This window comes from Stenella coeruleoalba (assembly GCF_951394435.1).
Source record: "Stenella coeruleoalba genome assembly, chromosome: 4".
NCBI lineage: Eukaryota > Metazoa > Chordata > Mammalia > Artiodactyla > Delphinidae > Stenella > Stenella coeruleoalba.
Window position 1 is genome coordinate 136,510,197 of NC_137149.1, and position 24,897 is coordinate 136,535,093.

The following is a 24,897-nucleotide window of genomic DNA, read 5'->3' on the forward strand; positions in this document are numbered from 1 at the left end:
ATGAGTTGAACAAATCATAAAAAGGTGAAATATTACATAAAGGTGAACATACAACATATATATTCATATTTGTTTGTTTTACAGGTAACTAATACAGAGTTATGAGCCTGAGTAAGCATCATAATTGATTATAACATGATTTATAGTTCTCAGGACATCACATTTATACTCTTTAAAGGTAGAACGGTAGCTAGCTTTCCCACAGGTTTTAATATGCTTTCGAATTTGGAGAAACTCAACCAAAATGTTCATATAAATTAAAAATCTTTGAAAATACTCTAAAACATGACATGATAACAAGTATCTTAATAAAAGTATCAACATAAGAAATAATAAACTTTACAAGCAAGTAACCACCATGTTTAAAGATAGTTTAACATCAAACTGAATCTATATCCATAAAATAGCATAATCACAGCTAATAGGATGATTTTAAAAGTTAAAAAAAATCTCTGCATTTAAAAATACTTAATATGTCTGTTCTTTTCTTTGTTGGAAAAGAAACTGAACCACAGCCTCTTTGACAATAATGTCAAAGAATCAACCAGGACATGGCAGGCTGCCAAGCCAGGAGCTATGGTTTATTCGGTGACTTTCTATCAATGCTCTGCTTCACAGAGTTCTAAAGCTAATCAAAGCGGATGTTCAACTAGCCACCACACCAAAACTTACTCCGCAGCTTTGCAAAGCACTCCCAAGACAGCTTGAAGTGTAAAACTACTTTGAACAGACATCTATGTAAAGAAGAGAAGTGACAGTGAAGCCAGACATCAGAAACCCAATCACCAGGTTCATGCTATTCTTTTTCCCCAAAGAAAAAACCTGGAAAGCATTTAGGATCTCTCTGTTTCTAATCCTTTCTGGATCCTCTAATTGGATAATTGTTAAAGGATACTTTAGTAAGGAGCATACTGATCTTGAAAATGTAAATATATTGCTATTACAAATGTTCAAATATTTGAGGCATAAAATATATGGAATATATATATTTAAAAACTTAACTTACAATGCACTATTATCAACTACTATCATCACCAATGAGTTTAAAGGTCTATGATGAAACAACATAGAATAATGATAACCAGCAGCAAAATGAATTAAAACGATCTGAATATTAGAAAGCCATTATAGAGTTTTAAGAGAAAAACTAAAGAATCTGAAGAAACAACTGTACAAAACCTGCAGTGCTATCTACATAGCTTTGTTTACAGTTATGTCACGCTTCATAGGAAAGTTTTCTAAGATAGATACCAAAAATGACATGAATTACTAAAAGATACTTGCCTTAGCTTCTCTGACTGTATACTTTACCTTAAAACAATTTATAACCTTCCTGATCAAATTAAATGACTTAGAAACTGAATTTTCAGAACATTCATTTCTTCTAATGTTTAAATCATTAATTTGTACTTTAAAATATTTTTGCATTTTTTAAAAACCATATTTGCAAGAAAGCAACTTTGACTTATAATCTATGAAATGAGACATATATCATAGAAAGCAGAAGAATTTACAACATCAAAAACTACAAACTCTACCACAGGACGTTACACAGCCAAAACACTTGGTTTTAACCATGACAGTATTGGAAAATGTGTAGGGGCAAACACACAAACCCACTCCAACACACAGACAACACAGAAGGTATAATAATATATGCAACATTTGTAGTAGTTTAAAAGTAACCTAAGTTACACATTGCTGGGACATTTAAGCTAAACTGCATTTTCTTGCCGTGTAATTTTTGTGCGCGAAATTTTTGAACCCCTGAATTGTTCTATTCCCAAACCTCTATGCCAAGAAAGACTAAGTTCTATCATCTCTTTTGTGTGAACCAGCATTGGCTTAACTGATCTTGCTTACATTTCTGGAGGGAAAACAGCCTCTGTAAGATATAAAGCTTCTCCTACTACTCACTTTTGATTTCTGTACGCTTGATAGATCGTTGCCAGGTTCCTTGGGACGAGACATGAGGAGGACACACAGAATTGCTAGGGGTGTCCACTAAAAAGCACAGCACCGTGGGCAACACTAATCCTGCACCTGTGATGTGTTATTCACCAGTTAAGAAATGCAGCCCAGACGGTGGTTGCCTAATACAGCTCAGCTGTTTTTCTCAGTACTCCCTTTGATTATAAGCTGGCAAGAGAGATTATTCTGGTCAAGCATTGAGCTATGTTCAAGATACATGGCATATGACAGTGGAAAGGTGAAAGAGAAAGGAAACCTTAGAATCAAAAAAAAGTAAGTAAAAAGAAAAGAAAAAAAAGTCACTGACCACAGTGTATTATGTAACAATTCCAGATGGTTCAAAGCTGCCTCTGATTATACACAGGCAGAAAAATATACAACATTTAAGTATCTAGAAATCTATTTTTTGATATTACCCTTTAGACTTTTAGCATGGTAGTTCAACATGCAATTCTTTGGTTTATTTTAAAATCAGCACAACTTCACAAATTGATCAGCTACATAAACATTTAAAAATCTTTCTTTAAAGAGGTTTACCTATTCTAGACATCAAACTCCTTTTATAATGTTGGGAAAACTGAAACCAAATGATTACCATTAATTTTATCTTTTTATTAAGTCAACCATATTATTGGACTTGACTCATTAAAATATGTGATATAAAATTTATGTTTGAGACACAACTATCCTATTCATCATATATGGCTTAAGCCAGCATAAAATATTTATTTTAACCAGCATAAAATTGCTAGCAACTCCAAATTGATTTAAGAAATATTTATTATACACAAAGCTGTCTACAAAGCATGTTGGTTTCACAGAGATGAAGAAGAAACCACCACTATGCTCACAAACCTTAGAATCTAATGGGGGAGAGTAAATAAAAGTTATTTTTTCTGTTATTGTTGTTTTTTTGTCATAAAAGGGCTGCTGACCATTCACTCATACCAAAACTTTCACTCTTTTTCCTTTTACACTCTATATAAACACAAAACCATCTGTCCCCCAGGCCAGTATCCGTGCCATTTTAAATAATCTAAAACCTTACCCCAAAACCAGACACCCTTTCCTAATAGCAGATGGTTAAAAAACAAAAACAAAAAAATTCGATCATATATACCCAAAGAGCTGAAATGAAGAAAATATATCAATTTCAAAATGTACATATGTAAGGTATATATTTTAAAATGTTTAAAATTTCAAGTTATTTTTCGTTTTCATTGATTAGATGCTAATTAGCTGCTAAGCAAAGCAGTATATTAAAAAAAATTAGAAAAATTCCATATGATATATATTAGGAGCAAAAGGGTCAAAAGAAATTCCTATGTCCATAAAAGCATTCTCTCTCATCAGAATTTGATAAGTCTTAGAGCCTTCCTTTATATTTAGACATTAGTGTTAAAGATAATACTGCATTTAAAGTTCCAAATAACACTCTGAGGCTAACTGGAGGAGGACCAAGATTTAGGCAGTACGCCACAAAATGTTATATTAATATTTTAACGATTCCCATACTCTGGTCTGTGAGTCCAAAGTAAAATAAGACGGCTGAATTGGGTCCTGGGTACGTATATGACTAGCAAAAAATATAGACTCCTGATATTTTTTTGGACAAAAAAAATTTTTTTCTGAAATTATACTTAATTGGCCATTAAAATAGTGCTGAGATTCTGAACCACCCTCCACTTTGTTTGATTTATTGGAATAAGATTTGCCAAAGGCAAAAGTCTTGTTGACATTTGGGCAGAAACACCGAGGAAAGATCCAAACTGAGACTATGTTATTGTAACGACTGTTATCTTAAATCTGTGTATGGCACACACTGGAACATTCTGGCCTCATGTTGCTCAAGCTGTCCCTCTTTCAATAAACAAATGGCTTCAGTTTTCAAAACATTCTTCAAAAGCAATCTTATTTTTTAAATTTTTTAATCGCATAAAGCCTACTAGACTCAGTGGCCCAGCCTTTGAAAAGCCTGATCTTACCTTTAAATTTTCCTGCTTTATATTTCTTTATTCAATTCGTATCTCCTCATTTATGCCAAAAATTATATTTTTGCCCATACATTATATTCTAAGGTAAAAATATTTTTTTTATTTCTTTATATATTCTTTATTTCTTTATTCAATTTATATTTATTTATTCAATTTATATTTCTTTATATTTCTTTATTCAATTCGTATTTCTTTATATCTATTTTTTCAAATAAATATATTTCTTTATTCAATTTATATTTCTTTATTCAATTCGTATCTCCTCATTTATGCCAAAAATTATATTTTTGCCCATACATTACATTCTAAGGTAAAAATATTTCCTTCCTCCTTTTTAAAATAATTATCAACATGGTATCTCATGAGAAACAACTGAAAAAAAGAACAACAAAAACCCTGAATCTAAGAGGCTACATGAAAAATAACTACCTCTCATAAACCCTTTCTTCATATGGTTCTTTATCTTCAACCACACCAACATAAGGCGGACATATCCCTGTGCGTTATGTTTTATCACCCTGAAATATTCTGATAAATTGGGGATATGATTTTAAATTTCAGTATCAGAGTAAGAAGGTATGAAATACATACTTACTCATGTTCTATTTAAATGACCGAAGTACTTACTCCCAAACAATAATATTAATATGGGAGGAAAGGACAGTGGCTACCTTAAATGGTCACTTCAGTTAGAAAGTTTTCCACTTTGACAAAGAATATATGAGATCAAACCAAAGATTTTCCCAGAATTTAAGAGTTTGTACTTCAGCTATTAAGAAACCATTCTCTATGTTCACCTACAGAATGTCCTATTCTCTACCTAAAAACCCCAAAATTCAGTATGGGAGGCAAGAACTCTTACTATTTAATGAATCAGAGATTGGCAAAGCTTGTCAGCTTTAACTCTTACAGTCGTCAGGCCTGCTGATTCTCACGAGGAATGAAGTCTCATAGACTTTTGTTTTATCCTTAAGGGAAGAGCATGCGGGTCTTTTAGAATGAATAGGCCCCACTTAGGATATATGATTAGTTAACTAGGAAAGTTATTTATTTTCTTTTCATCTGTCTTAGCAGACAAAAAAATATCTGCTTTCATCATTAAAACCACAGTAACTATCTGGTGGTAATATGAAAATTTCCGGGTGGCACCCCTTCTCTACTATCAAGTCTAATAGCCTGACCAGAAAAGTATCAAACTTGTGCTAATTATTAATTAGAGAGATAATCTGGAATAAAACAAACCTCTCTAATAGCTATTTCCCCCCAAATTTTCACCCCAGTCCTTAGAATACAGCACTTTGTGACAGCTTTTGTGCATGCTGAAATCATGGTAAAGGACAAATTTCTCTTCTCATTTCATACCAATGAGGGGAAAACAAGCCTCGTCCAACAGGCATCATCCCAAATAATCCCCCCACCCCCAAGTGTTCAGGGCTCTTCCCTTTGTAGAGTTCAGTGTCTCCTCACTAGCAAGAAAGTATAAGCAGAGAGATCATTAGTTATGACATGTAGACGTTAGCAGATAATGTTGACTCACTTCAGGAACTATTAAACTATAAACAGTGTGCTGAAAGCCATTTATCTGCACTTTAGGATAAACAGCAGAACCTACTCAATTAAACGGATTGCAAAGAATAAGCTGCTGATGCCAAACCAAGTGAAGCTTAATTTTGAAAAGAAAAATCTGTGAATAAAAATCCACCTAGGATTCCAGGGATTCTGGCACATAAAATCCTTAACACTTTATTTTAAAATATAATATATAAAACACAGAACATATATTTTTAAAAGGCCAACTGATTCAGTTACCAAAGTTATTGCAGACTAGCTCGAGTTCAAAGTAAATTTATTGATACTTGATACATATTTTCTCTTAAGTGACAACATTTACAGTAAAACAGATGCTGAGCAAATGTGTGTTACCAAGGAAAGCTTTACCTATCACTATGTAAAAAGTAAAGTTGAATTAGGTCAGTTTTCTTCATCAGCACTATTCCTATTCACAAACAATTTAACTGTTTTGAGAATTTCTAAATGACTCCTTCCAAGAAAAAGAAAGACAACCTGAGTGCAACTGTATCATAAATGAATGATATTTATGTTTATTATGTAAATATATATACATATTTCCATCTCTAGCATGTTAAAATGCTACAAGAAAAATACTAATCTATCATGCAACCTCAGAGGTTTTATTCCACAGTTGATTAGAAGGATATGAGATAAACAAGGTCCTTCCTGCTAGTACCATATACAGGTAAAACATATTACGTTTAGAATTTATTTTTCCTACTTGTCAGAAAATAAATCAAAATCTGCTCTTTTTCACACTTCCAGATGTCAAAATCTTTTCAAAACAATTTTGATGTCAGAGAAGAGAACACACAGGTGTGTTTTATGTCAACTACTGAAAGCAACTGAAGGTTAGCCTGGAATCTGATCACTCTACTGACACATTCTTGCAGGCATTACGAACACTCCCTGAAGGAACATTACACTAATGCTGACTAATTTTAAAAAACATCCCAAATCTCATTAGACCTATTCTCTAGCAGTATTGTTCAAAAGCATCTCTGCTAGTAACACCACATTCATTGCCACCTCTTAGCAAACCTTTAATGCTTTCTTCAATATCACCTTTACTGTTCTTCTTCATTGACAATACAACAAGGTTGAACAACAATAAAATATTCGATATCAACATGCATAAGTTTTTGTCACATCAATGAAAACTATGACAACCCACAAAAAATCAAGTGTTAGGAGGTCAGTAACAAATGCTTAAGAGAAACTGGTTCACATTAATGGACACTTTGCCTTGAAGAAACCAAGCCTAAGACAGAAAGATGGCAGTAGTATTTCAATTCTGAAATTATCAGTGCTTATGCTAAAAAACTGTACTTGGTTACAAAACCTATATTAAACACAAACAGCAACTTAAATGTGACATGTTCTTAATTTTTTAAAAATAGTGACTGGAAGGAAATTCTTGCCATTAGATGACTAGGGCTGCCAATCAAGATCAGAAAAATGCTGCCTACCAGCAAAATGACCTAATAGTCATAGATTTCTGATGTTTATTAAGACCTAGAAGTAAACACATCAATTCAGACTTTAAAAAATCATTTCAATCATATAAACATTCATTCAAAAGATTTAGTATTTATATAACCCTTCCTTTGCTCACACACACACACACACACACATACACACCCAGGTACGTCCACAATGAGGACCTGCAAGTAACAAATCATCACCGCAAACTTGTCTCTTCTTGTCAAATGTTCTTAGTATTTTCCAAACCTCCAAAAATGTCTCACTTCTGAACAACATCACCCCCCCAGGTAATAATAAAAAACTGAGACTTTTAAAGCATTTTTTCTTTTTCTTTTTCTCAGTCCATCATCCAGTACCTGAATGCTCATGTCAGAACACAAGCTGATGCTCAGAGCAGGGTGCCCAGGGCACTCTCACTTCTGCAGCTATATTGGCAGTGGCTCATAAATGTGCTTTTGTATTTCGTATCTACACAAGTCAAGTTTCTCAGCTTTACTTTTCTTCTCAGTAGCAGCAAACCCTGAGCTCTTCATTGCTAATATTCTACAATGCATGGGGAAAACAAGGGCAGGGGCCCTCTATTCGAGTACATGTGCAGAATAGGACTTTTTAAATTTTAAATCTGAGACTCTTTTCTGCCTTCCTTCCTCATTTCTTATCTCCCAACCCCCAATGGCTTCTCAAAAACTTCAATATTCTTGAAGATCCAGATGTCTCCTTTCTTCCCTCCCAATCCCACTGAAAAGACAGAAAACACCAGGTGTGAAATGTCTCTGTTTGCCCCCCTCCACTCAGTACACACCTCTTAACTGGGAGCTTTTCCTGGCTTGCCCTCTCAGGGGAACCACCCTGTCACTTGTCTGCTGGACCCCATCTCTTCTCACACACCCAGATGCACAGCCGAGACCACAGTTTCTCACAGAGGATGGTTTGCTTTCATACGTTCCTTCCTAGGTTACGAACAAAGAGCAGTTTTCCCAGGTTAGATCAGCCCAGCTGAAGGAGGATTTTAGGACAAAGAGAAAATGAGTGTATTGGGAAGAAAGGGCAAAGGAGCCCTGAAAGGAAAACTTGAGATGCTTATGCTTGTGCCATTATATCAAAATATAGTAACTTATATACAAAACATGTAACCAAGCACCATCTCTTACAATAGGCCAAGTCACATGTATGACAGGAGAATTAGATTCCAAACAGGTGTAGGAATCATGATCTCTAGCCCTAGCCATGCTACCGACTTGGAAGTCTCCAGAATGCTTTGATTGGAAAACCAGCACAGTGATGATTTACCAAATAAGGCACAGGCAGTAAACATAGATTCTCAGGATATGTTTTGGAAGGAATACCAATGAATGAATTAGATCACTAGAAAAGACTCAGCCAAACATACCTGTCTAGATTAGAAACTCAGTGTGAAGGAAGTGACCCTGAGTCAACGCTGTAACATAGCAGTGCCACACGGTGACTGCTTTTTGCATGACCACATTCCCAATGACAGTGGGTGTTTCTAAAGAAGAGAATCTGTGCAGAAAGAAGTGGTGGTTGCCCTGGTAACCCAAATATTCCAAAACACTACAACGTGTTCTATCTAACTACTTCCAACTCTACCCTTACCCAATAAACAATGTGGAAAAAGGGCATCGAACATCCCACTGCCTAAGATCATAACTAGTGATGGACAAGAGGGATAAAAATCAACCCAAGCTTGTCTGAATACAAGCGTAGGAAATCATTCATAACTAAGTACACATGTCTTTATATCTTAGATATGGATGTATCTGTGGATATCCCTGACTTCACCCGCCTAATTTCAGGCAGATTTTTAAGTCTGATGTTGTATTTACATATTTAGGGAATATTACATACATATTAAATTATGTATGCTCATGGGTCTGCATTAATGAGGTTTACTGGAAAAGGAATTTGAATAGACTGAAAGGAGAGACTGTATTATATTAGAGAAAGGGGGAAAAAAATGACAGGACAAACGGCCAAAAACGAACAGCAGTTGGGAATTTCCAAAATTAAACTGACATATAGAGTAACCTGGAAATAACTTTCATTTCCCTTGAGCTGATTATTTACACAATCTATGTTTAAATAAAGGTTGAATTTTACTCTGATACAACATATTAACTCGATTGATTAAGTTCATATTTTTAATTCTATGCAGTCGTAGTAAAATGGGAACACATTATGAAGAAACAAAAAAAGAAGAAACAATAGTGTTGTGGAACCAGGGCTTAATCCCATCATCCGTAAGGTATCAATGGGCTGTGGGTGAAGAGAGGAAGTCTCATCACGTGTACTGGAGAACTATGCCCTCCTCTCTAGAAATGACCCAAAGGGTGTTATCCAGGAATTTTATCAGCCTGCTCTGAGGGGACGGGTTGTCGGACCCTGACTGTCATACGCACTTTCCTGTCCCAAACACTGCCACTCCCTTTTGCCTTTTCATTACAGTATTACATCTCCCCAAACACCCCCTTCTTAAATCACTTCAGTTAAATTTCCAACAAGTACTGAATTCCTAAGGTTTGAAAAAAATCAAAAGTATGATAAAAATAAAAAATAAAATAAAATCAGCCAGTAGTCACAGAAGGTTATGTCTCTTTATCACAACAGTTTTGTCCTCTTTCTCATTTGTTTTTGTGTGCTTTCGCTTTCATCGGCATCTGTTGGGACGGGTAAGTACAGTTCTTGCCAAAGATAATGGAGTTCTTTTAGTCTGGCCAAGCAAAGAAAAATGGGAGGCAAAGAAAGGATGAGAACAATTATGTTCAAAATGCTGCCAAATTCAAAGCAATTCAGGGGTCACAACAGTATGTTTGTGTGCCCTGAATTACCTTATCAGTAAAAGGAGATGGTAGGAAAATATGTTCTCTAACCGCCCTCCTACTTCAGATACATTACGGTTCTACGTAACTTCCACTTTGCTGATACACTTTTTTTTGTATCTGTAGCGTAGAAAGAGGGTACTGAATACCGTATCGATAAAATGTAAGAATCCCAGTTCTGTTGTCTATTAGTTGTGTGACCTTAGGCCAGTTCTTAATTTTTTTTTTTTATCTGAAACACTTCATAGTAACAATACTTCCATTTCAAGGAGTCTTCAAGGAACAAGAGGAAATCATTTATCTATCGGCAATTATGTGTTTATAAATCTCATATAATGTAATCCTGAAAATACTCATTTTATACATGAGGGGACTAGGGCTGGGAGAGGTTATTTTCCTGAGAGCAAACAAGTGAGTAGCAGGCAACGGTGGGAGGCAAGCTCTGGTCTCTGTGACTTTTAAAAGCAATGATTCCTCCAGCTAGCAGTTCGCAAAGGTTTTGTTCTCAAGATCCTTTTTCATTATTAAAAATCATTAAGGGCACCAAATTTTTTAGTTATGTGGATTACAATATTTACTATATTAGGAATTAAAACTGAACAGTTTTTAAATATGTGTAATTCATTTACAAATAATAATGAACCCATTTTAACATGTTTTCAAAAAAATAATGAAAAAAGTGGTACTGTTTTACATTTTTGCAAATCTCTTTAAGGCCTAACTTATTAGAAGAAATTGGGTATCTGCCTCTGAATTAAATCTACTGCAATATATTGTGTTTGACATATATGAAAAATATACGGTCACACATTATGTAGTTGAAAAAAGGAGCTATATTTTAGTAGGCGTTTTTCATAATAGTGGTTATTTGATATTACACAAACACTGGAGAAGTAGAAGTCTCTTCAAAGTTAGATGCAATGTCGAATGTGAAACCCCATCAATGAAATTTTCATATTCTGATTAATTAAAATCTACTGTCTATCATGTACTTTGAGTGGATGTTTACATGGGCATGAATATGAAACAATGGGCACTGACTGATTATTTGGAGAAATAAATCTTGGTTCACTCAGTTATGCAGATCAATCCTGTGGATACACGCTTTCCAAAATCCTAATTTTTGTTTGAAAGTTTGAATTTGATCATTAGCAATAAATACTGTCAGTTGTTTTCCCTGAAGTGACAGGCTCACTTTGTTCATTTTTGAGAATATGTCTGCAAATATCCATGCCTGAATAACCACAGTTTGTCTGTCAGTCATTCTTTCTAGTAAAAATTGCCTTTCATGCAAAGTCTCATGGTAACCATTAATCTTCAGTATGCTGAAGAATTTCATTCTGTATACTTAACATTCTGTCACACAGCATATTAAAAAGAAATTTACTCAGAGGTTGGAATTTAATAAACTTAATAATTTTTACAGTTTCATTCTTGATATTATTAAATGAAGGTAGCTTTTTGTTTGATGTTGGGTAGGTGGGGTTTGCTTAGCTGGTTTGGCGTTTGGTCAGTGGGCTTGTTTGATGGTTTGTGTTTACTGTGATGGCAGTGAAGAATACAAGAACAGTTTGGTACCCTGTCTTGATCTGCGCTCAGGTGCTACCAACAGTTCTAACCACTATTTCTCTTTTGTACCATAAGTGCAAATGTTAATAATACATCATATGATTATGCTTGTGAATCGTATGTCGAGAACTGCCACACTAGATGACCAACTACTGGTCACTAGAGATATAAAATTTATGTATATTTTAAGATAAGCTAAGAAATTTTAACAATAGTGGAAGAGAGGGGAATGAGTATAAGAGATAATTTTAAAATGGGAAAATGATTAAAATGTACATATTATGGAACCCTTTGGGGATATAAGGAGAGATTTTCAGTAAGAAACACTAGATTGCCCACAAAAGTATTATGTGCGCCAAATACATGTGAAAGCAATTATTAATGTAAATTTATGCTTTAATTGGTCTTTAAATGACACAGTTAAAGTACCAAACCTTAATTAAGCAAGCACCACTCACTCAGACGCTGCCAGTTATGAAATGTTGATCAACACTTGAGAAAAGAAGAAATGATTCATTAATACGAAAGTAAAACAGGTACACAAAGTTCTCAGAAAAGTAATTAAAAAGAGAAAGAATTTGCTAAATATGGTACTAATTAGTCCTGGTTGAGTTTTGTTTCCTTTGCTTTGAATTTTGGTTGTAAACTATCATAGGCAGTATTTTCTGTTTCTTCTACATGGTTGTGTTTTTTTTTTTTTTTCTTTTTCACATTGAGCACTGAAAGGTGGATCATGATGAGACAAGCTTTTCTCTAACTTTAACTATGTTTATGTCTTGATTTGAACATAGTTTAAATCTCTTGATTTCCAAACACAGGGCAGTTTTTCCTTCATGCTACAGAAAACAGCCAGTTCTGAATTAAGAAAAGTCAGATTTTGTATCATCCAAGGGTTGTAAACAAGGGATACACTGAGATCTTTCTTCCCACCGAAAATATTATATGGGAAGGCGCAGAGCATCTTTCTCACGTGAGGTCTTAAATGTGCTATTATTTCACACTCAGGTGAAACTGCATGAGATTAAGAGTTGTATCTCTTTAGTTAACCACGACAACCCTCAGCATCTAGGACAGTGTCTGGCACTTGGCAGACACACATAAATTGCTGATTTGGTATGTGGAACAACTTCCCTATTATGAAGGTTTCAAGGATCATCTAATGTGAGAGAAGGTACAAACAATGTTATCTCACATATATCTATGATCTATGATGTTATTTCAGAAACGGGAGTGTGTGTCTGTGCTCTACTATGATTGCTATTTCGTAAAACCTCCACTTTTAAAAATTGAAAACAAAATGCAAAAATGCAGCTAGATTTTTCTGACACTCCTTCTGTCCCCTATACATATAATTTTCAAACTCAAGAAAGATAGACTTTGACCCCACTTTGACAGAGCCAATTCAATTCAATTATGTTTTAGGTTACTACGGACTGAAACATTGGAACATGGGTGTAAAAGGAAGGTTCTGAACATTGTCTCTAAAGCCAATGTAACCTGGACAGCATTTACAGAAGGGAGCACAGGGCTAGAGATCATGACCTGCTTGGCTAATTAGCTGTATGCCTTTGGAAAAACCCATGCATTTCTCTAGACTTCCATTTCTCCATTTTGAAAATAAGAATAATCATGTATACTTGTCTCATGGTTATTGCTAAGATTAAATGAAGCACTATATAAAGAACTTAACATAGACCCTGTGACGGAGATAGAGTTAATGCCCAATAAATGTTAGTTCCCTTCATCTTTCAGAAATCTATGGATTAAAACTTGATTGTAAAGACTGTGAGGTTTGTAACAGACAAAAGCATACATCTTTCACTCCAACTATATAAATGACTACCAGAATCCAGAACCAATTTAAAGATATAGAGCAGTTAAATGTATTAAAGACTTAAATGTAAGACCGCATACCGTAAAACTCCTAGAGAAAAACATAGGCAAAACACTCTTTGACATAATTCACGGCAATAACTTTTTGAATCCGTTTCCTAATGGAAATCAAGGCAAAAATAAACAAATGGGACCTAATTAAACTTAAAAGCTTCTGCACAGCAAAGGAAACCATTGACAATACGAAAAGACAACTTACTGAATGGGAGAAAATCTTTCCAAGTGATATAACCGATAAGGGATTAATATCTAACATATATAAACAACTCATACAACTCAACATCAAAAAAAAATTCAATTAAAAAATGGGCAGAAGAATTGAATAGACATTTTTCCAAAGACGAAATGCAGATGGCCAACAGGTGAAAAGATGCTCAGCAGGGAAATGCAAATCAAAACCACAATGAGGTATCACCTCACACCTGTCAGAATGGCTATCAAAAAGACACAAATAACAAATGTTGGCTAAGACACGGAAAAAAGGGAACGCTTGTACACCATCGGTGGGAAAGTAAATGGGTGCAGTCACTGTGGAAAACAGTATGGAGGTTTCTCAAAAAACTAAAAATAGAATCATCACATGACCCAGCAATTCCACTCCTGGGTATATATCCAAAAAACAAAAACAAAAACACTAATTTGAAAAGATACATTCACCCTAATGTTCACAGCAGCACTATTTACAATTGTCAAGATATGGAAGCAACCTAAGTGTCCATCAATAGATGAATGGATAAAGAAGATGTGATATACACACAATGGAATACTACGCAACCATAAAAAAGAACACAATTTTGCCATTTGGAGCAACATGGATGGACTTGGAGGGCATTATGCTAAGGGAAATAAGTCACAAACAGAAAGACAAACACTATATGATATCACTTATATGTGGAATCTAAAAAATAGAACTAGTGAATATAACAAAAAAGAAGCAGACTCACAGACACAGAGAACAAACCAATGGTTACCAGGGGGGAGGGGAGGGAGGGGCAATATAGGGGTGGGGGAGTGAGAGGTACAAAGTACTGGGTATAAGATAGGCTCAAGGAGGCACAACACAGTGAATATAGCCAATATTTTGTAATAACTGTAAATGGAAAGTAACCTTTAAAAATGTATAAAAAAGAAAAAGAATGACAAGGAAAAACTGTACACACACATCTGTTTTCTATGATTTATCACTGGTATTCCCTACTTACTGGAACTAATTCATATTTCCAATTTTCAATCAATTTTAACCACTTTCTAATTTGTTTTTTAAACTGACGTCACTATTTGGAAGAAAACATGTGGAATTTCCATTATCATGGTTCCTGCTAGTGGTGATAAATAAATGTGGTGATAAATAAATGTGGTGATAAATAAATAAATAAATAAATAAATGTGATAAATAAAAAAACTACAGAATATTACGTATCACATGAAGTATACCAATATTACTTACTCATATTTAGAGTTGGTTATTACGTCCTATCAACTTTGCCTTCAGAGCACTCTACATAAGTGTATCTTAAAAATAGCATGCCTCATATGCCATATTCAATTCACTGTAAAGTTGTTACCAACTGCTATATAGCATTAGCTACTACTTTTTAACAATATTTTATGTCTTCAGGGCATCTTATACTTTGCAAGCTACATGAACATATAGGTGTGAGTTAAACAGATTCAGAAATTATACATATATGCATTCTATAACAATGAAATTTTTAAGCTGGCCTACATTTACCATGTACCTCAGCTCTTCTACTGATATATATAATCATATACAGCCAGTTATATAACTTCACCAGATTCTAATGTCCTATGTTTTTAACAAGAAGACAATTATGAGAATATAGAGGTAACACGGCCACTCATTTTAAAAGGTATGAAGACAATCTAAAAATTGCATATAGAAGGTGGCCTGTCAATTAACCCTTTACTGTATACAAAGTCTGTCACAATGTGGTTTGTATGCTTCAGGGAAGTAAATAACAATTGCTGAAATGATCCACAAATGAAATAAAGAAAACTACGGAGTACTTACTACAGGCGAAACACTGTTCTAAGAGCTCTCACACATTTTCATATAATTCTTACCACAGCCAGCAAGGAAGGTACAATTATTCCCATTTTTATAAATGACTGAGGCTCAGGTATAAGGTCTTAAGACTGAGCTGAGATTTTCGCTACTCCATATAACTGCTTTAATTAAAACTCTGATCTTTCTCCCACATCTGTGATCCTTTATTTTCACTGGTGCCTTCTAAAAATAACAACACACATGCATAAACTTGCAAAACCAAAAAGCTGAAGCAAAATAAACAAAAAGTTCTAATTCTAAAGTTCTTAGGAAGGCATTCAAGGTACTTCATCAATTGACCCAACCTACCTTTCCAGCTTCATCTCCTACCACGATCTCCTCCGGGTCCATACGTATCATACGCATCATGTTTTTTTCATATTCCCATGCCTTTGCTCATAATATTGTTTCAGCCTATAACAGCCTCCATTTCTCCCATCTGTGTTACATTTCTCAATCAGAAATATATGCATCTTTTTTTTTTTTTTTTTGCGGTACGCGGGTCTCTCACTGCTGTGGCCTCTCCTGTTGCAGAGCACAGGCTCTGGACACGCAGGCTCAGTGGCCATGGCTCATGGGCCCAGCCGCCCCACGGCATGTGGGATCCTCCCGGACCGGGGCATGAACCCGCGTCCCCTGCATCGGCAGGCAGACTCTCAACCACTGCGCCACCAGGGAAGCCCTATGCATCTTTTTTATTTCTCATGAAACTTTGCCATGTTATACATTTTACTCTACCTTGAAGAACAGTTAGTTGCACACACATTCCGGCCTATCAACTATCACCTCCTGATTGCAAGTAGTACAGTTTTTTTACCTGTGAGTCACCCAAATGATTATTAATTTGAATAATTAGCTGTGTGACCTCAGACAATTTACTTAGCCCCCACAAACCTCAATTTCCTCCTCTGTAAAAGGAGGACGACGGTATTTATCCATTCATATGTATAAAATATTTAGAGCAGTAACTTAAGGAGTTTTCCCCACGTAAGTGTGAACAATTTGTATACTATTAATAGCTGAAATTTGTGACCAAAGAAATGCATTGTTTGATGTTAACTAGCTCACATCCTCATCCAACTCTGATTTTAGCATTTGTAAATTTGTGAAGGAAAGACACTTAAGTTTTTAAGTATAAAAACATTTTTTTAAAAAACAAGATTGTATAACTTTTCTAAGTAGTTTTACAAGGGCAAATATATACACATTATCATAATGGATTCCTGCAGAGCACAAGATAAGCTCATCCCTCCAAGCAAAGTACCAGTTCATCCTGAAATTTTACTACACATACAGTGAAATGAAGGTTATAAATCAACATAGGACTCTTGGGAAGAGACAAGATTATTCACGGGACTTTACCATTTCTCCATACAATTTGGGATCTCTTGTTTTGCATGCTTTCTGAACATTCTGCCAATCATACAAAAACATTAAGCCTGTTTTACAGTTATAGGACATTCACAGTTCAACATCTGGGTCTCCTCTCCTTTCTCTCTTTGCATTAGGCAACTTTACAACTTTGATCCTTTAGCTCTTGGCATCTACCTCAGGGTTGTAACAGTGACTTTATGGGAGAAGGGAGCTATAGACCACACTGAGCTGGGAGACGGCAGCCTTATTATAGCATGCACCAAGAAGCAGATTGAGCAGTAGTGACGTACAGAGTGCCTATCTGGAAAAAGCAAAAATACTTAGTGTGTTCTTTAGAGAGTTTCCACTCCAAAATGAGGACTGGATGGCTAAGAACTATAAAGGCAAACGTAACAACCACCAAATCTGGCAGTTTCACTTCTCAAACATCATAAATATAGCAAGCACTTTTCCAATAGAAAATAATCCTTACAAGTGAAAGTCTACTCAGTTACTGTAAAACAGATCCAACATCTTGCGTAGGTCTTCTCGTAGACTAAGAAGAGCAGATGGTGAAAGCAGTAAAAATTCCAGTGAAACTATGACTAATTATTATTCAATTTATGAGGCTTGTCTTAAAGATAACAGCAACTCAGCACTTTACAAAGACAAATTTAATCTTATGACTTATAGCGGTAAAGCAGGATGGTAGGTTACTTACAAGTAAATGAGATGTCCTTTAGAGGAACACTTTTATCAATAGAATACAAATTTTTGGTTTCCAGGTCGGTGCTTACTTCTGCAAACATTAAGTCTTGTACTGATAGAGAAATATGTGGATGGATGCTTTAGTACTTTTCTGCTCATCCCAATACATGCTTCCATTTCAAATTTAAAATAATGATGAGGAGGCATGTAACTTTCTGGGCCATTATCTGATTTCACGTCCAAGTATTTCTTTATTTCCATGACCAAATAACAATGATTTACATGAAATAACAGCAAACATGGTATAACTGCTCTCATTTCAAAATACCTTGTTAACTCTGGCGATCGCTCATTCATAAAAGCCTGAGCTTTTGAGAGTGACTGAATATATATTTATGCATCCCTACATTCTGTGTGACATATTTGGACCAAGAGACAGCTGCAGTCAAAAGTAGCTGTTAAGTGGCAGGGCACAGCGGTCTGGGGCCCTGGGGAGAAAGACTGGAGGGAAACTGAAATGAAAAGGGAAGCCAAAATGCTACCCATAAGAACTGAGGATTCTCTGACTGTTCCTCTGCACCACCTCAGCCAGGAGAAAACAAAGATCTTTCCAAATTGAAAGGAAAGATTTCTCAGAACAGAAAGGCAGTGTGCCAGGCACCATTCTCCGTGTTTTTCATGCAATAACTCAGTTGCTTCTTCCCACAAACTTATGAGTCCTAGAGTGTTATTTCCCCCATATTACAATACAGAAACTGAGGCACTGAGAACTTGCTCAAGGTCATAGAACAAGACAGAGTTGAAACTGAGATTTAAACAATAAGTCTGACTTCAAACAACACCCGATCTCCTTCCCATTCAAGTATGCCATATAAAAGCAGGATTTCCTAGTATCTACAGAAGAAAGCACTCACAGAGACAACAGTCAATGCAAAGTTAAAGTCAGCATGTAATAATCAAATGCATCTATTATATTTAAACTGGAATTCTGGAATCATTTTTAGAAGACTCTTAGTTCACTTGCAGAGTGTTCCTGACTTAAAAGGAAGGAGAAAGCTGTGAGTTTCTACTTGCCACCACTTTCTGCTCGGGGCTTCCAAGTGTTTTGAATCTCTTTTCTTTTGAAGTGAATTTTAATGAGCCCTTAATTGTCAAAGGACTTCATAAATATTCATTAAACATTAAGAGAAGTTGTGTTTCCTTTCTCTAAAAGCTGAAAGAGAAAACAGTTATTAAGACTCCAAAGGAGAGTAGGCATGATGAAAGTCTAAGTGGAACTGTAAAGGTTCAGAATGGTATTAGATGTTTATCCAAATGGTCCATATCATTAGAACACTTAAGAAAATTCTTAATGCAAAAAGATACTTTTCTTTTTGCCTTTATGAGAAGTCCTCCACAGTACCACCTCTGTTGGAGATATTTTCATTCTTATCACTCATCCAATTCTAAATGATCCAAAACATTTCACTAACTCTTTATGATGCCTTCTGCACCACTGAACAGTAAAATGGTTATGATGTTGGGAGGAAGTGATTTTGATCTAAATCAACAGGGCAGGCCCAGCTATTATGAAAGTGCCACAAACCTTTTTCATAAAGAAAAAAAAAAAATTTCACACTGGATTTAAGCCTTCAAAGAAAGCATTCCCGAAGTATTGCATTTTACATCTATCCTACACAGCTGTCAGGGAATATTATCATACAGATTGACTTCTCCTGACCAAGCCATAGCCCCAAATATTTCCTTGTTGCCCAAAGGTGGGAGATGTTCACAAGATATCATGGCCATGCCGGTGTTCCCAAGGTCAGCCTAGGAAATGCAAACCGCCTAGCAAGTCAAACATTAACTCCATGAGAACAAATCTCTCCAAAACCCACCACATCTGATTCACTGAATCAGTCTGAAAAAAGGTAACTGTAAGAAAGGGGAAAATGTTTGCTATTTTCAGATGTACAGCAATGATTTTCTTCCCTTTTCTCTTAAAACTTTTGTCCCTTCAACCAAGAGAGATAAACGTATAAGTTTCTATAAAGACACCTCCCGAAAGTCTCTCAATTGTGAAAGTAACCAACTTGTCATTATCACATAACCAGAAATAAAAGATACAGCAGTTAAATTTGGAGAAAATGAGACCTAAATATTGAGAAAACGAATATGCTTATTTAATGGAGTCCCTAGTTCTACCATTTCCCAAATGAGCCAAACACAGAATCCTAATTCATTTAAACGTATTTTTTAAAAAATTTTTATTAAAAAATAATCAGATAATTTTTGTTTTGTATTCAATTATAAAATATGTGAATAATTCAAATAGTTATTAAATTCTTAAAATCATTTCCATGGGTACTTTGTATTTTTCACATCCTAAAGTTTGGATTGAACTGGGGGGCAGGTGAGGTGGGGAGAGGGGGCACATCTGTAATGACTATTTAATAAGCTATGCTTTGTGGCTAAATAATTATATATTATGTTTATAAATACTCTCATTCTTTTCAAATTAAAAAATAAAATCAAAACTTTGTTTACCTACAACGTCCAGTAAGCACAGAAACATTTTATACTACCTGAATTCAGAAACACGTGACACAAAACAGTGGGCCACAAATATGATGCAGGAATAGAATAATACAACTCGGGGGCAAAAAATGCTGCAGAAAATTATCCCCTGTGGTATCCACTAGATATATAGTAATTTTTTTAACAGACTAAGTTGTTATTGGTCATTATGATTATGCTACCACCTTCCAGATGAATATGTATTGTGATATAAACAAATTTAAAAAATAAAAAAGTAAGTATATGGTTTTCTAAATGTCTGTTTAATAATTTAAAGTTCACAATAAAAAACTCAGTTTTTAGTCCCATGTAGTTAGCATCAATATACATGAAAAACGTCTTGGTGAAGGATGTAAACACTAAAAACCTGTATTTTTTCTTGATTTTCTATTACTTTATTTTGGTCTTACTAAGCATTACCTGACATCTGTTCTCTACCTCTTTAGATACTCAAAATGCCTTACTCTCTGCTAAACCTACAGAGCTATGCCTAAAATGCTTATGAACTGAATGAATTTGAATTGATTTTAAAATTGTGATGATTAATTTTATGTGCCAACTTGACTGGTTCGTGGGTACCCAGATATTTGGTGAAACATCATTCTGGTATTTCTGTGAGGGTGTCTGGGATGAGTTTAGCATTTCCGTTGATGGACTGCATAAAGCAGATTGCCCTCCCTAATGCAAATGGACCCATCTAATCAGTTGAAGGTCTGAACAGGACTAAAAGGCTGACTCTCCCCCAAATTAGAGGGGATTCCTCCTGCCTGATACCTTCAAGCTGGGACATTACATTTTTCTTGCCTTCAGACTCCAACTGAAACATCAGCTCTTCCCGGGTCTTGAACCCGCCGACCTCTGGACTGGAAGGAACTACACCATTCGCTCTACTGAGTCTCCAGCTTGCTCACTGCAGGTCTAAGGACTTGTCAGCCTCCTTAACCAGGTGAGCCAGTTCCTTATGAAAAAAAGATATGTGTACATGTATTTCCTATTGCTTCTATGGAGAACCCTAATTCAGTTATTCTTGGTGTTTCAAAGTTGCCTAAAACACCTAAGCTTCTTTTAAGTAAATATAAAAGGTTCTGTTAATTAAATCTGAATTATCTTGGGCTCTTGAATTGTGGCTTTTAGAATTTCTTCCATCTAATAAAAAGTTACAATTTCACTGTCAGCAATATAGTTTAGATCTCATGTATGTATTCAGAATCCATGCTCTGTTGATGGCAATTCAGGCAGTGTAGCCCCTAATGTCTCTGTGCTCAATGCAAGCTACGACTATGAGATCATTCACAGTCTTAGTGAAATGTAAAGTGCCAACATGAGATCAAACAGCAAGGACTGAATTCAAATAACAAGTCAAAGATTTCATCCAAAGCTAAGGTGCACTCACCAACTACATGGTCACAGCTCAGAAAGAGTGATTTTCCTTTTGCTGCTATAAATTTCCTTGGCAGTATCTTTTCCATCTATATCCTCTATTGGTTCAGAGATTTGTACATAGTAATCTCTTCCAACAGTGTTGCCCCTTGAGAAATCAAATTGTTAAATAAACGTCTAGGTTGAAGACCAGTTCAAGATGCTCAATTCTCCTCTACTAAATAAGGTAATAAAAATCACCAGAGGTATGAAAGCTATTGGCAAAAATCTAAGCTTCAAAATACATGAAAAATATGTTGGTGGAGAACACAATCACTTAAAATTTATATTACTAAACAGATAGATATATATATATATACCAGAACTATTACTTGAAACATTTAGACATTTTTCACTGTATGCATTCTGCATGTTTTACTAAAGAACGTACTCATTTCTGGTGACTAAAGAAAAAAAAATGTACTTCAACATGTTTTCAATAAAAGAAGATGGCTGTGAAAGTAAAATGTAGAGTTTGAGGCCAGCCAGGGCAAGCTAAAGGTAAATTCTTTGTACTCTAGAGGTACTCAGACACTTCATCCTAAGATAAATGCCTTTTTCATTCTTTCAAAATGTACCAACAAAAATGAATCAGACTTTTTTTTCTTTTCTCTTTTGCAAGGTTTTCTCTTTCAAACTTTTAAAAAAGAGTCTAGGAAAGAAAGAGTGGCAACAGTTAAGAATCGCTATGGTCCTATGGGAACATGGAGTAATACACGGTTTTTTTCCTTGTTTGATATTTGTAAGGCCTACTTCAGGGCACAATTCCCTCACTAGGCACTAGTCAACCCCCAAGTACCCTTTTCTGAGCTCTAGTCCTCTATATTCAACTAACTATGGGGTCTCTATCATTTCATGCTAAGAGGTCTTGCTGATACACCAAACTCAACATATTTAAATATGAAGTTTTCCCTCCCACTTCCTGAAGACTCTCCAGCCTATCCTTTTTCTTTCTACACCTGCCCTGTCTTCAGTGTCTCTCTGATGGACATACCCACCATCTACCCAGCTGCCAAAGAGAAACCTGAGAATCTTCCTAGATGTCTCCCTCTCTCATATCCATTATACTCAATCCATCAACAACACAATCATTTTAATCTTCTAAATTTTTCTGTAATCATTCCTTAACTGTCTACTGATGCTGATAAAAGATGCTAAATGTAGCCCCTCATCATTTCTTACCTGGTTGTCTGCAATAAGCTCCAGTCTGTGCTCTCTAGCCCTACCTTCCTCCAACCATCTTATACTGTACCCATAATTACATTTTCTAAAATACACGTTCATTTACTTGCTTAACTCAAACATTATTTGGGAGCACCTACCAGGTACCAGGCTCTGTTGTAGGTCCAAGGATGTAGCAGTGGAAAGAAAAAGACACAATTCCCTGCCTGACAAAGCTTACAGTTACTGGAGAAAAGAGATAAGAAGCAAAATAAACATGGAAGCATATTCATTATGTTAAGTGCAATGGAGAGAAATAAAGCAGGGAAGGGAGACAGAAGAGGTTGGGAGTGGTTGTTATTTTAAAGAGGAGGTCAGAATTTCCTCACTGCAGAAGTCATTTCTGGGAAGGGAAAGGTGAAGAGAGTGAGCTACGGAATGGAAATGTTCAGACAGAAGAAAGAGTAGGCAAGAGTCCTGAGGTGAAAGTGTACCTGGAGGCCTTGCGGAGCAACAGGCACCAGTTTGTTCAGCAAGAGGACAGTAGTAGGAGGCGAGGTTGGAGAAGAAAGAGGGACAGAGCCTAGAGGGCCTTGTGGGAACTTCTCCTCTGGTCGCTGTGCCAAGGATAGACTATAAAGGACAAAAATAAAAGCAGAGAGCAGTTAGTAGATGGTTACGGTAATTTAGGCAGGCACTGACCGTGGTTGGAACATGGCTGGCAGTGCGGAGGTGACGAGAAGTGGTCAGATTCAAGATGGGTTTTGAAGGTACTGACTGTCATAGCCTGAATTTCCAGGAAAGGAGAGCCTAAGACAACTGCTTGCAAACAGGTAGTTTACTGGGAATGTCATCCCAGGAATCAGGAGTACATGACCCAGGCTGTGAAACAGGGAGGAAAAAAAGTGGCAATTTGAGAAATGAGTCATCTAGCTCACTCCACTAGAGGTATCATGACCTGAGTCTCAGTGTATCCATCCTGGCTCAGCTCCTAACCTGTACTGGTCGTGTCTGGCCCTTCCTTGCAAGTTGTGTGTGAGCAGACTTCCTGCCAGAGCTCCATATGGTGCATCAAAGAGGCCGCAAGGCAAGAGGCCAAGAGGTAAGAGAGTATCCAGTTCCCCCTACGCAATGCGGGGCAACGCCTTCATGGGACTGTTTGCTGCACCTGTGACAGCAGTGAGGGGTGGTTCCATGAGGATTCTGAAGTGGAGGACACGGGGGCCCAATATAGAGAGTGTTGGAATAATTCTCTAATGGACTATATGTACTATGTGAGAGGTAAAGAAGAGATAAGGATAATGCCAAGAGTTTTGTCCTAATCAACTACAAGGATGGAATTGCCATTAACCAAAAGGGAAAACCGTGGGAAGTATGCTTATGCGACTTGTAAAAGCCAGTCGTGGATCTCCGCATCCTGGGTCCACACGTAACTTTATCTCCTGCCCCCTGCTTACAATCTCAAATTAGCCACCTCACCTCCAACTCTGCAGTTATACTAAACTCGGTCCTCTGGCTACACCACACTCTCTCAGGTCTCTCTGGGATTGGGCTCAGGTTGGTCCCTCTACCTATCTAGTTTATTTGCCCAGATAATTCCTCATCAGCCTTTAATTGCCAACTCAGTTGACACCTCCTTTTTAAAAAATTTTTAGTGGCGTATAGTTGCTTTACAATGTTGTGTCAATTTCTACTGTACAGCAAAGTGAATCAGCTATACGTATATATATATATCCCCTCTTTTTTGGACTGCCTTCCCATTTGGGTCACCACAGAGCACTGAGTAGAGAGAGTTCCCTGTGCTATACAGTAGGTTCTCATTAGTTATCTATTTTATACACAGTATCAATAGCATATATATGTCAATCCCAATCTCTCAATTCATCCCACCCCCCCTTTCCCCTTGGTATCCATACCTTTGATCTCTACGTCTGTGTCTCTATTTCTGCTTTGTAAATAAGATGGTCTATACCAATTTCGTATATTAACGCATATATGTGGAAAATGAAAAAGCTGGTATACACCATCTTATTTACAAAGCAGATATAGATGCCTCCTTTTAGGTCAGATGCACATCTACCTATTCCCAAAGTATTCTTTGTATTTGTCTGTCTCCTTCCCAGGATGTGACCAGGGAGTATTTTCCTTGAACCCTTAGGGCATATTACAACACTGGAAGATAGTAGGTGCATAATTAAAGTATGTTAAATTAAGGAATAAATGAATGGTTTCTCCGAGTCATTCTATGTTTATTTTAAAAACACAGTATCTGTGCTCCAAACCAACTTCTCATACAAACTATTTCAATATG

The 24,897-nt window shown here is 36.1% G+C and overlaps 1 protein-coding gene across 11 annotated transcripts in view; it reads right to left on the reverse strand.

The window, feature by feature from the left end:
- The window catches only part of BMPR1B (bone morphogenetic protein receptor type 1B), a gene marked incomplete at its 5' end in the record, with an annotated part of 419,903 nt that overhangs the window by 75,799 nt on the left and 319,207 nt on the right, over positions 1–24,897 (reverse strand). For 2 of the 11 annotated variants that reach the window (XM_079921144.1, XM_079921152.1), the window contains one exon: positions 1,007–1,051. The exons of the other annotated variants lie outside the window; for them this stretch is intronic. The remainder of the gene's footprint in view (positions 1–1,006; positions 1,052–24,897) is intronic. 11 annotated transcript variants of the gene reach the window in all.